Source organism: Miniopterus schreibersii, assembly GCF_964146895.1.
Source record: "Miniopterus schreibersii genome assembly, chromosome: 17".
Taxonomy (NCBI): Eukaryota; Metazoa; Chordata; class Mammalia; order Chiroptera; family Miniopteridae; genus Miniopterus; species Miniopterus schreibersii.
In genome coordinates, this window is record NC_138117.1 from 33321124 (window position 1) to 33333714 (window position 12591).

Genomic DNA, 12591 nt, shown 5'->3' on the forward strand with positions numbered 1-12591 from the left:
AAACCTGTGTCACCCCAATAAAAAAAAGATAGGATGATAGTAAGTTGAAACATGGAGGAAGCAGTAGAGATGAGCGAAGGCCCGAACTGCTCACTGTTTTGGAAGTTGGGGATCCTGAAGGAGGTTGCCTGGTGAACTGCAATTTAACTGCTCAGTCCTCACCTCAAACCCTTCTCCCCAGCCGCCTGCCCTGCGGGGGGGGGGGCCGACGACAACGGGGGCTGCCTTCCTCCCTCACTGTTCTGCCCTCAGAGGCTCTTACGCCACTGCCTGGCCCACAAGTGTTAACCTCCCAGCCTTCCCCGTGGGGTGACCCCGGGGTGAGCCCAACTCTCCTTCCTTTCCTACAGTGTCATCAAGAAGGGCAAGAGGGAGTGACAAAGGACAGCGTATCACTTCCTAGGGCTGCTACACAACTGAACACAGACTTGGCAGCTTAAAACAATCAAAATGTGCCCTCTCACAGTTCTGAAGGCCAGGAGGCTGGCATCAGGTGCTGGCGGGACCCCAGTCCTTCCTTCCTCTCCCGAGCTTCTGGTGGCCCCAGGTGCTCCTTGGCTGTGGCCACATCACTCCAGTCTGTGCCTCTGTCTTCACACCACCCCTCTCTGTGTCTCCTTTTCTCTTTCTTTTTTTTAAATTTAAGAAGTATTATTATTATTTTAATGTATCTTTATTGATTTCAGAGAGAGGAAAGGAGAGGGAGAGAGAGATAGAAACATCAATGATGAGAGAGTCATTGATCGGCTGCCCCCTGCACGCCCCCTGCTGGGGACTGAGCCCGCAACCCGGGCATGTGCCCTGACCGGGAATCGAACCTCGGTCTCCTGGATCCTAGGTCGATGCTCAACTGCTGAACCACACCGGCCGGCTCCTTTTCTCTTTCTTGTAGGGACACTTGTCATTGGCTTTAAGGGCCACTCGGGTAGTCCAGAATGTTCTCATCCTGAGATCTTTAACTTAATTACATCTGCAAAGACTTTCCCCCGACCCCCCAAAATAAGGGCACAGTTACAGTTTCCAGAACATGGATGTATTTTTTGGGGGGTGGGGTGGAGAACACCATTCAACCCCCTACAGGCAGTGAGTTCTGAGGCAGTTGACCTACCGAAATACCTTCTTTTATTTTATTCCTTTTTCTTTTTCATAAACTTGTTGTCTTTGAAGTAGCATCAGAACACAAGTCCTAGTGAAATGTCACAGAGTGGAGGCAGCCAGCTGGACAGCCTGAGAGTGCAGGCGCTGTCTGAGGTCACAGGGCCTCGGTTCAAATCCCAGCACTTACCAACCCCCTGAGGCTCAGTTTTGCCATCTTTACTTTGGGCACAATAACAATACCTACCCCTGAGGCTGTTGTGGGCCTTAAATAGGATAATACTTGTAAAAGCATCTAGAACCAGACCCAAGTAACAAATGCTAACTATTGTTATTATCATTAAAATGAACAACAAGAATGCATTGCAAATGAGGAGGGAGCAGTGAGCAAGACTAAGGAGCCGGGTGGGGTGGCTGGATGGAGGCTTGAAAGCGCCCCGGACTTTTGCACTGTCTGTAGCTACGGTTCTTTTGGGTCTCGACCTACCTGTGGCTACCTGACTTGGAGTAAAACGTGTTGGTTGGTGGCCCCTCCTCTCAGGACCTGCTCTGAGCTGCTGTGTTTGCTGATCAGTCTTGGACTCTGGTGGCCAAGCCAAGCAGAGGGCGCAGAATCTCAAACAGAGATAGGGAGCTGCTGGGCGAACACACAGAAAGGGCGTTTCCTGGGAGGCCCTGCCCCTGGAGATGGGGCAGCCTGACACCCACCCCCTGGGCCACTGCCTTCTAGACAGGAGCCCTTCTCCTCCGAGACCAGTCTGGTCGCTGTGTCTCCTGCCCTGCTGACCTGCCTCGGGTCCAAGAAGTTCGTGAGGGCGAGTGCTCCAGGCACGGTTAGGAGCCCTCGTGTCAAGGTGAGGCCCATTGCTCTGTTTCTTGGTACTGGGGACATTGTGCGATGGATAATTGTTTACTGGCTCGATCCCAGTGTGGTCTAGATGGAAAAGCATTCAGCAAGCTGTGAGGAGACCTAGCTCTGTCCCCAGTATGGCCAATTTGTAGCTGGGTGACTTTGAGCAAGTTACCTAACTTCTCTGAGCTCCATTTTCTCATCTTAAAATAAAAGTAGTAGTAGCTATTTTTTTTTATTTGCCAGGAGCTGTTCTAAGTGCTTTACATATCTAAACTCACTTAATTTTTGACACTCTGAGGCAGGTATTATTTGATACCCATTTTACAGATGAAAAAATGGAGGCAGAGAGAGGTTATACAGTTTGCTCCAGGTCATACAGATTATAAATTGTATTATGAAGCCAAAGTTCGACCTGAGCCTGTGTCTTACCCTGTATACTTTGGGAATTCCACAGTCTCCTTTCCCACATGGGGCTTCTGTTAGGGTCTCATGTGTGCTAAGTGCTCTGGGAGGGTGGAATGTCTTACAGAAAGAACATGCAGTCACTATTTACCTCCCCAGGTCTTGGATGCATCCCTGTCTCTGTTTAATGTGTGTGGCATTCATCATTGTGTAAGCTGGGACTTTAAGCAGATAGAAGTATAGATACATGGTGTCTATACATAAGTTCAGTATACAGACTTCTCCAATTCTGACTTTGCTGTAGTAGACTGGGATCAATGAGGCCCTCCTCGTTGTTTGTGTGGAATAATCTTGACCTAGAGTCTCCAAGGTTGAGGCCCAAGACCAGACCCTTCTCTCTGGTGTTTCCCAGTTGAGGAAGGGAAGGAACTGGGATGCCTCTGCATGTTTGGGACTCCACACATTTGGACTCTGGCTGAGGCTGAAACTCCATGGACAGTTACCCCTAAAGAATTCAACAGAACCAAGAGAGCTGCCCCCTCCCGTCGGACAGGTTCAAACTCCAGCTTTTGCCAAAGTAATTTCAGAGGAAACTGAGCGGAGCTCTCAAGTCATCTTGGTTGAGTGAGGGAGAGAGTTTGATGGGATTCTGTTGTTTCTGAGGCCCTGTAAGCCTCACACAAAAGGCTCCCTCAAGGCAAGCTGTTCTATCAGGCCTCTCTCCAAAATGCCTTCAGAGTTAGGGTTGACACATGAGCCTTCGGATTTACTTCCTTCTATGCAAGACATCAGTGAAAACTGAAGCAATGAATTTCTGGTGGGAATAGAAAAAAAAATTTGAGATCACGTCTGGGGTGTGGATAACTGGAAGGTGTTTGTAACTGCATTGAGTTGCCTCATTATACTTCAAGTTTTGGCTGATGAGAGAGCTTCATTTGACTGCATTAATTAAAGTTTTTACTCTTGGAAGTAATCAGTTCAGGGAAATAGGTTTTTCCTCCTTTTGGTGGCAGAAGCCATGAAGGAACTCAGACATGTAAAGGATATAAAATTCTCTGCAGCCCAACCCAGGTGGCTCAGTTGGTTGAGCCTCACCCTGTGTTGCTGGTTCGATTCCCTGACAGGGCACATACCTGGGTTGCGGGTTCTATCCGTGGTCAGGGCCCATCCAGAAGGCAACTGATTGATGTTTCTCTCTCACACTGATGGTCTTTTCCCCCTCCACTCCCCCTCTCTCGGCATGTCCTGGGTGATGATTAAAGATAAAACCCTTTGTAGAACATAATTGAAATATCATAGTTTTTCCTGTACAATATTGAACTGCTTTTGCTTTTAACAGATGTGAATTTCCTTTCCTTTTTCCTTTTTGAGTATACAGAGAAAGCTAATCAGGCCATCATATTTAACCCTTGGGAGCATTTTGTGTAATGCTCCAGAGTTCTGAAGGAAAGCACTGTTGAAGAAGAGAGTTAATTTTTGGAGAATGGGATTCATGTGTATCCGTTATCAGCGACCCTGGACTAGGATTGGACAGGATGTGTTGTAGGAGGCTTAGCATTCCTGGGGGGAAACACAAGATAAGTGGGCATCCAGAAGTCACAGAAATGTCCATAGACAGATATATGACTGTGATCCTTGATCTGGTTCCTGCTTTTCCCCTGAGTCTCAGTTTCCCTATTTGTTGAATGAACAGGTTGATCTTGATAAATGGTTTTCAAACTTCAAAAGTTCATTTATTACTCAAACTCCTCCATATATGAAACAGATAGAAATTGAGCCCCTTAGGTTGAAGGGGTAGGGGAAAAGTGGGGGTGCATATTGGGCCACCTTGACTTCTACTTGGTCTTTCTTCTCTTACTTCCTCTCACCCCTAAATCCTTGAGCAGACACCTGGGCTTTAGATCATTGCTAATCCCTCCCATCAAGTATCTGGAATTCTTTTTACTGCCCCTATTTTTGCTCAACCTCTTTTCTCTAGTCATTCTGCCAAAAATATATATGGAAATAATTTCATATTTATTATTTCATCTCTTTATGATTGAAATTACATAGTTCTGTTATGATTCACTCTGAACTTTTTTGTCTTCGAGGAACCAATATAAATTCTCACTTCCCCTGTTGCATGTTTGGAAAGTATTTGTGGTCATCAGCCTGAGTTGTTAGGTAGTGAGCTCCTCGTCACTGGAGGCTCAAGGACAAGGGCTGGCTTGTCAGTTGACAGAGTCTTATGCATTTTATTAAATAAACACCTCTTGAATACCCAGTATGTGCAAAACACTGAAGTATGTGTCACACCTTGCCTAATGGAGGGAGAGATAGACACACAAGCAATACGTGAGGACATGATCTGCTTCATTAGCTTAAGTTACAGATAAGTCATATTGTCTTTTACCATTCAGAGTAATTGCTTAAGCAACTTAGAAGAGTGTTCAGCTTATTTTTTATGAAGGTCTGCCTTCCTACTCTCAAGTGTCTTTGGAAGCACAAAGAGACAAGATCAGTCCATTTGTAGTCCCAGATTTTGCTCCTGTCACTCAGAATTACAGTCCTATTGAATGGGAGTCCTTCTTTGATAACGGATGGTCTTAGGGCCTCCTTAGGCTCTAACACCCTGGTTTGTACTTGGATGCTCAGCCATTCCAGTACCGAGGCCATAGAGTTGGGAGGGGATTCCAGCCTCAGCCACAGCCTGAACAGGTGCTGGGCTTCTCCGTGACTGTCTAGCCTTAGTACTGGGCACTGGTCACCAATCCAGACTCACTGATCCTCATGGTGAATCCCCCTAGCCCTCCATCATCCCTTTTTTGGGCTCTTTGTTTTCTTTCCAGCCAGTGATCCTCAGTCAGAGACAAACATGATCTATCAGAGTATTTCTAATAACACTGGGCCTCAAAAGGACTCCACCCCTTTCCTTCCAGTATCTCCCAGGCCCTCGTCCAGATTCACCGATTCCTCCCAAGCAGCTTCTGAAATCTAAGTTCTGAAGGGCATGTGAGACAGAATCTTGGTCAAGACACACAAAAAAAGAGCGTCTTCCCCTGAGGCCTCCTCCCCTTATAGCTGCAGAACTAGGAGGTACTGGTCAAGCCATGTATCCTCGAGGAGCATCCGCTGCCAGGGGCCTTGCTGGGCCTGTCTAGTCGGAGAAGCAACTGGCAACTTATAACTGACAGCTTAGTGACATTTGCCAGGGCTAAGTACTCAGATCAAACTTCAAGAGAGTGTTTCAAGGTGTGGCTGTTGAGGGAGAGTGGTGGGGTTGTGAGAGAAGATCCCTAGGCAGGGGGAGAACGAACTACTCCTTTTGACCCTTCAGTGACCTCCTATTGCCCTTAAGGTGAGACCTAAGTCCTTTCCCTGCTGCTTGAGTTCCCATGTGATCTGCCTCCTGCCCACCGCTCTGGCCTCATTGCTCTCCTCTTTCCCTCCACTCTTTGCTCCAGGCATGCAGAGGGGTACGTTTTATATCGCATTCACTTTTGCCTCCAGACTTTCACACGTGCTGTTCCCTCATTCTAGAACTCTGTCAAAGTGGGAGGCTTATTCTAAAATGCCACCTCAGGGGCTGGGCAGTAGACGCTGTTCTCCAGGGCCTGTGGAGAGAAGAGAGTGGCTGAAGGCCCTTGTGAACCTCATGCCTGAGTGTGGTGCCACACGGCAGAGACCTTCCAGAACAAAGCCAAGTGTCATTTGAAATGCTGCCAACCCTGAGTTTCACCAAGCCCCTTCCAAGCCTGTCACTCACTGCTGCTCCAAGGCTTTCTGTCCCTCTACATCCTGCTGTTGGCCTTTCGCTGAAGGACCAGCCTCTACTTTATCCCTCTTACAACATCAAGTAGCTGCTGAAACATTAGAGCTTTCTCTTGGTTGAGTGTCAAACATGTAACTAAAGTTACACCTGGACCTCTATCTACTTTGAAAAAAAATTGTTACTAAAATAGTTGGGTAGCTGGGAAGGTAGTAAATTCCTCATCCCCAGAGATATTCAAACAATATAATAGGTTGGAGTTAATGGAGCTGGGTGTAAAGGAATTCCATCCTCAGATGGAGCAATGGATGGTTTTAAAGAAACTTTACAGCTCTGAGGTGTTATGAATTTCCAGAAGATTAGGCAGAATGCATGGACTTTTACAATATAGTTTGCTCTGGTGTCTTGTTTTGGAACCTCAGAGAAACCTGACAGATGTGAAAAATATACCCAGTAGAATAGGGCACTAGGGTATCCATTATAGCCAGAGGTACCTATTGTTTTTTCAGATTTGAAAATACAGGAGGCTTGTTGAGATTTTCAATTCTTGGAAAGACCCTTAATATCATCCGGTATTCAGAGGGAGTTTCCTTGAGTGTCTTTGTATGTTCTGTTCCCCTTGTTTGCTTACCGAATCTGAACTCTGTCTACATCAACAAGTGGCCCATCTTAGTTCATTGGGCTGCTATAATAAAAATACCATAGACTGGGTGGCTTAAACAATCAACATCTATTTCTCATAGTTCTGGAAGCTGGAAAATCCAAGGTGCCTGATGAGAGACGTATCTGATGACAATCTGATGAGAGCACATTGGAGAGAGAGAGAGAGAGAGAGAGAGAGAGAGAGAGAGAGAGAGAGAGAGAGAGAGAGAACCAGGTCTTTTATTCCATTCTAAAGGGACCAATCCCATTGTGAGGGCTCCACCTTCATGACTTCATCCAAACCCAATTACCTTCCAAAGGTTTCACTTTTAAATACCATCACATTGGGGGGTTAGCACTTGAACATATGGATTTGGGGGACACAGACATTCAGTCCATAGTATGGCCTAATCTCCCTAAGTCAATTTCTCCTTTTTAAACAGACTAATATTGTGAAGAGGTCAAGGTTGCCGTGGTCATTCAATGAGTTACCATATGTAAAGGAATCTGACCCATACTAATGAATACATGTTTGTTCTTTCCACTCATCTCTTCTTTGCTTCTCAGGACCTTATTATTCTTTGAAGATCAAACTAAAGTGTCACCTTCTCTGATGCCTTCCTTGGCTCTTCTTGTCCCATGTCAGTCATTCTTTCCCCCATTCTCCAAAAGCACTCGATGCCTGCCCATGATAGCTTTGCTCTCCTGTGCTTATAATAGTGCAACCACACTGGGAGGGCCTCTAAGGACCCTGTTAGTTTTATCTCTGTTCACCAGGCCCATTTGTGCTGGGCCACAAATAGGCTCCATATACTTCTGTTGAATCGCCACCTAAGGAACGGTGGTAGAGAAATAATGGACCAATAAGAGGGATTTAGTCGTGATGAAGAGAAAGGAAAAGGAGGGTGTATTAGAAAAGGGAGTGATTTTAAGAAACGGATGGAGACCAAGGCTGGGCGACAGCCAGAGCTGATGCACCATTTAACCAGTTCATCGGGCCCCAGGGAGGATAATTTCCACTTTTTTCGCAGCTCCAAGGTAACTGTTAGTGCAAGGTTTAGCAGCTGATATTTTCGATTGCTCCCTTCTCCCACTATGCTTTCAGTTTTGGAATGGCCCTAGCTCTTTTCTGTCTGCTATGATACATTTTCTAAGAGAGCCAAAGAACTTCCAGTATACTCTCGTGGAGCTTTCTACGTGAATGTTCTGTCTGCCCAACTAACTCTCCATGTGTCCAACAGTCATTGAGCCCTGCTATGTGCCAGGCATACCTAAGACACTGAAGGTATGGATGTAAACAGGCATGGCTGCTGCCTTCAAAAGCTCAGCCTCTAATAACAGAGAATGATCGTTTTAGACCGTTGTAGTCCATGTGGCTGATGCTGCAACAGAGATAGGAACAAAGTGCTTGTGGGATCCAGAAGGATGAGTGCCTTGTCCCCTCTTGCAAAATTGGAAGACCCATCATATAAAAGGGCGTAGCTGAGTTGGGCCTAGAATACAGATTTGGGTGCTGGCAGGTCGAGATGGGAGAAGTCACCTTCATGGAGGGCCTGGAGTGAGAAAGGGATCGTGGGCAAAAGTGTGATGAATTTGGGAGGAGCTGTCCACCGGGGGGAGCACAAGGTTTGGGGAGTCAAGTGCTGGACTGGTGGGCTGAGGGTGCATTGTGGGGAGCCTTAAGGGACGTTCACAGAATGTTGATCTTATTTTTTCATTTAATTAACATGTACAGGATATAGCACTTTAGTGTTTACAAATAGGATGCTACATCATTTATCTCATTTGATCTTCCCAATATTACATTTCCCACTCACAAGCATGGAATATCATTCCATTTATCTTATTTTCTAATTTCCAGTGTAGAGGTCTTGCTCATATTTCTGAGATTTATTCTTACATTTTTGAATTTTTTTGATGCTATTATAAGACCTTTTATTCACAATTTTACTTTGTAATTCTTTGTTTTTGGTATAGAGATGTACAATCGAATTTTGTATATTGACCTTGTATCTTGATGCCCTGCTAAACTTATTTATTAATTCAAATAGTCAAACTTTATTGAATTAGTACTGTGTTGAATAGAAGGAGTGATAGTGAACATCCTTGTCTCTCTCTTTTTTAATTTTAGGGGGAAGTCTTTCAATATTTACAATTGGTATAATATTAACTTTAAGGCTTTTTGCAGATATTCTTTATTATATTAAGGAAGTTCTCTGCTCTTTTAGTTTGCAGATGTCTGCAGAATGGAGAATAGTTTGCAGGGAGGAGAGAGGATGGACACAGAGGGCCCAGTTAGGCACTGAACTGGAACAGGAGCCGTGTGGATGCAGAGGAGGAATTAACCAGGACATGGGAGACATATCCTGGGATCTCTGTTTCCTCAGTGCTTCTTCCTCGATCACTGCTCACCTCATAAACATTTTAAAAGAGAAGAGAGCACTGAAAGTTGCCAAGGTTCTCTTTCTCTGGGTATCTCCAAAAGTATAAAGATATTTGGTGTTTTGTGATAAAGTGTGAGCAAATTAATTTGGAAAAATATGAATACTGTATTACCCTCTGAGAGAGTCGCAATGAACATCAGCATATTAAAGGCTCTGAGAACATATTTTAGCAAGGGTAGTTACTTACAGTAATTTAATTTCACACAGGACCTGTCTTCAATATCCATGACACCAAAAAATGAGGTTTAGGAGTTTCATTAGACCTTCTTTTTACCCATGTGGAGTTTACTGATTCTCACTTGTAACAAAAATCTGTTATATGTCAGTGTATTGGTGGCCCTACGGCTAGTACCAAGCCCTTTACTTCCCCCTATATGTTCAAAACCCATTGAGAAATCGAGATAGAAACCTCACCTTTACTGCTGGCAGAGCTAGATGGGAGGAAGCTGCGTGGACTGGAGTCCACGCTGGTTTTAAATACTTCCCTGTGAGTCAGATGGACTCACCCACCCGGCTGCGGGGAGGAGAAGCCCCACCTTAGTGACTTACTTCCCCTCGGGAGTGGGGGCAGAAAGTAGAATATGGAAGTTCTGTGGAAAGGTAGACCCGAGGGAGGGAAGGCCGCATGGGAATAGGAGCCTTGGGCCTTAGTCTTACCCAAGAGGAGTGTCTGCCTAAAGATAATCCATGAATATATGGGAAGAGAAAGGTTTGGGGAGTAAAAAAAAGCAGAAAGCTTAAAAGGGTGGAGGTTTGAAGACTTGTTTAGGCTGGGAGATAGGGAGAGGGAGCTGCTTGTTCCAAATGTTGGGAAGCGGCCTGTAGTTTATTTCTGGCTTGAAGGTCGATTCTTCTTCTGTGCTTAGGAGAACAGAGGTCAGGGCTCTGATTGGCCTGGCTGGAAAGACGATGGGACAGGAAAAGTGAACCTTTTCTTAGGGGCCCGGGCAAGAGAAAGCTTGCGGTTGGGGAGGATCCAGCAGCCCTAATCGTACTGCCAGTGTTATTGCTCTGTTTTCCTTGCACCCTGACCGACCTGGTCACGTCCCGATCTCAGCCATAGAGGAGGAGCAGGAGAGGAGGGGGGCCGGTGACCAGAGGCTGGGAAGGGAGCCCACGCCTTGGAAGATGGCATCAATAGCGGGCACTTCCAGTGTGCTGCAAGGTGGGTGAGATGCCCGCCAGGAAAAGTCCCCATTTTTCTGGGGCAGAACCATCCTACCACCTTGCCCTGGAGCATTTGGCAAAGACCTCGAAGCACTGGCTCCCCCTGGGTGGTTTACGTGATGCAGCTCTGGGTTGCTCCAGAGTCGCCCTCCATTCAGAGAAACCGCAGGAGGAGGGATTCCTTAGCATCCTCCGAGGTGTATTTCTGAGGCTCGGTTGACCCTCTCCATGGAAAATCAAGGTTCTCAATGATGGTCTGTTGAGCTGGTGACATTTCAATCTTACCATGATGGACAATGGGGCGGGAATGTACAAAATGAGGACCTAATAGAGAAACACCCACTTACCCAGTGAGGTAGGGGATTCCAAATGGCAGTGGGGCAAGAACAAATGTTTCCCGTGAGATGGGGAGTCAGTGCCCCATCCATTCAGGCCTGGGGTACTTCAGACTCAGTTCCTCCAAGACTGGGCTGATCCTAAGCATAAGTAGAAGAGTCCACTAGCTCTGTGGCCTCTTTGCCAGGATGGGGATTGTGTGGAAGAGATGTTGGGGTTAGACAGTAAAGTTTATTCAACCTACTCAAATATATCTACCAAGTATTCAGAATTTCCTAAATTTCATTGTTCCTTCTGGTTATAAAATTATCTTTTGAACTTTCTTTAAAAAATATTAATCTTCTCTTTGAGAAGACAACTCATTGGTGCTGATTACTTAACCACAGGGGTTTGTAACCCTGCTGCATCTTAGAATCACCTCGGGAACTTTAAAAATGACTGAGCCTTAGTTGCCTGGCTGACCAACGAAATCAGACTCTCTGGGGTGGGGCCTGGCCATGTGTGGCGGACAGTGTTAGAAAGCTCCCCGTACAAGTCCAATGTGCAGCCACAGCTGAGCATCACTGCCCTAAGGAAACGGTATCAAACAGGTAAGTTGTGGTAGGAAGATCATACGGAGAGAGGAAGAAAAGTGTCAGTTTTTTAATTTTTTTAAGATTTTTTAATTGGTTTTTAGAGAGAGAGGAAGGGAGAGGGAGAGAGAGAAAAACATTGATGTGAAAGTGAAACACTGATCAGCTGCCTCCCGCATGTCCCCTGTGGGAGATCAAGCTGCAGCCTGGGCATGTACCCTGACCAGGAATCAAACTGGCAACCTTTGGGGGCACAGGGTGGTGCCCAACCAACTGAGCCACACTGGCCAGGGCAAAAAGTTTCAGTCTTGACAAAGGCAAGCAGGATTTATATTTTAACAATCTTCTGTCAAAACCCACATTATAGCTGTTTCTATGTTTGATGGTTTGCCTTTAATGAATATATCTCAGTCTTAGAAGTAAGGTAAATGCACAGATGGGATATTTCCAAGAAGGTATTTCCCAGAAGGCACCTGGGAAATTATCTAAGCTTTTTAGGTAACCTCAGAATGATGGTAAAGCTTGGTTTTGTTTAGTTCTTAAAATAGACCTGTTATATGCAAATTTATTTTTTAGAGAAAGAAATTTTATTAAATATATAATTAAACATAATTATTTTTTTTAAGTTTATAAGTGTTTTCACAAATAAATTCACAAATCAGCCAAAGATTTTTTTAAGGTACTAGGGGTATGACTCTGGGTTTCAAGGGTGAGGTTCAGGGGTGGCCTGTATCCTGTGTCCTCTTAGATGGGGAGGGGAGCAGCAGGGGCCAGGACTGTTCACACAAATCAACACAATTAACTTTGTGTTTTGTCCTGTGGCCCGAGCTCCTTTGATTCCCCACTAAAGGTAGAAATGGTGAGCCCAGTAGGGGAATCTAGTGACACAGTGGACAACCACATGGAAACCCTGCTTGTGAGCCATTTCCTAATCCTGGCCCCACTGAGGGATGGACATGACATTAAATTAGCTATTTGTAGGGCTCTTACCAGTTCAGCATGAGGGGTCAGTGAAGTTGGATATATAACATCACAGGGAGAAAAGCGGAGTTAACTTTATTGCCACTTTCCGCAGAAGAGAAGCCTGGAGCTCGGAGCAGTGCCCCCGTGACAGTTAGAAAGTGTGCAGATGAGACCCAGGTTCCAGTTGTCCAGCTCCTCTCTCCATGCCCCAGGCTGGCTGTCCCCCACCCCCAGCAGCGAGGGCCCTGGGCCCATAGGAAGCGTCGCCACCTCGAACAGATGTGCTGCAGCAAGTCTAACACATGCACTGTTTCCTATTTTTATTGTTTGGATACAGATATCGGAGTCATGGTAGCTTTCACCCTGAGG

The 12591-nt window shown here is 45.7% G+C and overlaps 1 protein-coding gene across 1 annotated transcript in view; it reads left to right on the forward strand.

Annotated features, from left to right (window-relative positions):
- Nucleotides 1-1866: 1866 nt before the first annotated feature.
- Nucleotides 1867-12591, forward strand: part of FER1L6 (fer-1 like family member 6) — a 111352-nt gene continuing 100627 nt past the window's right edge. Inside the window, exon 1 of the mRNA XM_081116505.1 lies at nt 1867-1949. The gene's annotated coding sequence lies outside the window, so the exon portion shown is untranslated. The remainder of the gene's footprint in view (nt 1950-12591) is intronic.